The sequence below is a fragment of the Acipenser ruthenus genome, unplaced genomic scaffold, assembly GCF_902713425.1.
Source record: "Acipenser ruthenus unplaced genomic scaffold, fAciRut3.2 maternal haplotype, whole genome shotgun sequence".
NCBI lineage: Eukaryota > Metazoa > Chordata > Actinopteri > Acipenseriformes > Acipenseridae > Acipenser > Acipenser ruthenus.
In genome coordinates, this window is record NW_026708780.1 from 32,501 (window position 1) to 35,381 (window position 2,881).

Here is a 2,881-nt window from a genome sequence, read left to right on the forward strand (position 1 = left end):
ACCGTCACGAAGCTACGCGGTACGGGGGACCGCAGGTCAGCCAGAGGAATGCATTTCAGCTCCGGGGAAAAGACGCACGCGGCGGGGGGCTAAACCCGCCGGTCCTCCCCAGGCTCGAGCCAGACCACTCGATGGAAGGGCTCCCGGGCTTCTCGACCTCGCTCGGAAGGGTCGGCGTCCCCCCCTCTCTCTCTCCTCCCTGGGAAGGAAGGAAGGAAGGAAGGGAAACCCTCTCTCGACGGCGTCCGACCGTAGGGTTTCGGGAGGAACCGCCGTGCCTGAACACCGGCGCGACACCGGCCCGCAGGGGCCCTCCCTAGTCGGAACGTAAAAGCCAATCGTGTGGGAAAACCTCCGCCCCGGGAAGGAACGCAGGCAGGGGCGACTTAACCGCACGGGAAATCCTCCCCCAACACGGCTCCTGCCCGGGCACGAGGCCTCCGGAACCGGCCCGACAGCTCAACCGACCAGCATCGACATCGCCCGGGGGGAGGGGGACGGGACACGCGCGGATCGGGGGGAAGGAACTCAGGCAAGGCGACTTAACCGCAATGGAAATCATCCCGACCTGGCTCCTGGCTCCTAAACCGGCACGAGAACCGCCCCTCTCAATGGACACGTGCGAGGCGCGCTCACATCCTGCCCAGAAATAGAACCTCAATCCCCGGGCTTCAGCGTACAACACCGTGAAGTCTCAAGCGTTCGGCCCGATCCTTGGACTCCCATCCGGAGAGAGCGATGGTGTGGCGACCAAACTCGGCTCCGCTCACCCCAGTCCACGGTAGGGTGGGTCGGGCAGGGTTCCTCAGATCAAGCACGGTAAGACTTGGGTCTATAATGCGCGCGCGTGCGTATGGATTTCGTGAAGGACCCTTTGCCCACAACAGAGAGAGACCATCCGGGAAGACAAGGAGGAATCCCGTCAACTCCTGCCCAGCCACAGACTCCAAAGGACGGCTCCAAACGGGTCCTTCACATGCATTCTGACACCTCGGGTCCTGACTTAGTCAAACCATTTTGATCAAAAAACCCTGTCGACGGAAATCTCCGCGGACCCCCCCGTTGTACCTTGACCGCGGGACCCTGAAGGGAGGGAGGTCCCGGGTCCTTGGGAACAGGAGTCGCCGCCGCCCCGCAGCCCCGTTTCGCCTCCGCCCTCGGCAGACTTCCACAAACGGCCCCGAGGTGGCCATGGTCATCTAATGTTAAAGATAGGGAACATGACCATGTTTTTTTGAAAACTTTGATTCTGACGGAGCCGAAAAAGTCCGGACTCTGGTCATATAATGTTAAAGATAGGGATTTCCCTCCGAAAATTCCCCTCAACATGACCATGGCTCCCAAATCACCTCCGGAGAAGGTAGACATGACCAGAGACTGAAAGGGAACGCACGGAGGAGCCAAGGGCGCAAACCCCAGTTCTCGAGCCGGAAATGGGAGCCTCCAGGCCCGCATGAACGGGCGCCCGGGCACGGGAGGTCAACCCCCCCCCCCTTCCCGCAACGTGACCAGAGCTTGGCCAGGTCCTTAAGGGGGCTTAGCCCGGTCCTGAGCCCGAGGAACGGGGCCTCCAGCCCGGCCTGAACCGGCGCCGGGCGCGGGAGGGGGCCACCGGGCAGACTTCCAAGGGAGGATGTCGCCAGGGGGTGAAGGGGGACCCTGACCGGGGTGCAGGGCCTCCCACACGGCTTAGATCGGTCGCTCGTGCCCTTAGAATGAACCTCCGTCCTGACTTAGAAATATTTTTTTGATCGAAAATGCCGTGCCCCTAGTAATATGCACCTACCTCCCCAGTGTATCTGCCATCTAGTTGCATTAAGGGAGGAAGCCACGAGTTCACAGGGACCTCCTGGAACTCTCGCTCCGTAACACATAGCAAATCTGTCCCTTCAGAAGAAGGTAACTTTTAATTGGAGCTCTGGTCATGTCAGCTACTTCTGCCCATGGTCATGTAGGCTAATTCTGCCTCTGGTCATGTCAGCTAATTCCGCCTATGGTCATATTAGCTAATTCCGCCTCTGGTCATGTCAGCTAACTCCGCCTATGGTCATGTCAGCTAACTGTGCCTATGGTCATGTCAGCTAACTGTGCCTATGGTCATGTCAGCTAACTCCGCCTATGGTCATGTCAGCTACTTCTGCCCATGGTCATGTCAGCTACTTCTGCCTATGGTCATGTCAGCTACTTCTGCCTATGGTCATGTCAGCTAACTGTGCCTATGGTCATGTCAGCTAACTGTGCCTATGGTCATGTCAGCTAACTCCGCCTATGGTCATGTCAGCTAACTGTGCCTATGGTCATGTCAGCTAACTGTGCCTATGGTCTCATGTCAGCTACTTCTGCCCATGGTCATGTCAGCTACTTCTGCCTATGGTCATGTCAGCTACTTCTGCCTATGGTCATGTCAGCTACTTCTGCCTATGGTCATGTCAGCTAACTGTGCCTATGGTCATGTCAGCTACTTCTGCCCATGGTCATGTCAGCTACTTCTGCCCATGGTCATGTCAGCTACTTCTGCCCATGGTCATGTCAGCTACTTCTGCCTATGGTCATGTCAGCTACTTCTGCCTATGGTCATGTCAGCTACTTCTGCCTATGGTCATGTCAGCTAACTGTGCCTATGGTCATGTCAGCTACTTCTGCCCATGGTCATGTCAGCTACTTCTGCCCATGGTCATGTCAGCTACTTCTGCCCATGGTCATGTCAGCTACTTCTGCCCATGGTCATGTCAGCTAATTCCGCCTCTGGTCATGTCAGCTAATTCCGCCTCTGGTCATGTCAGCTAATTCCGCCTCTGGTCATGTCAGCTAACTGTGCCTATGGTCATGTCAGCTAACTGTGCCTCTGGTCATGTAGGCTAATTCCGCCTATGGTCATGTC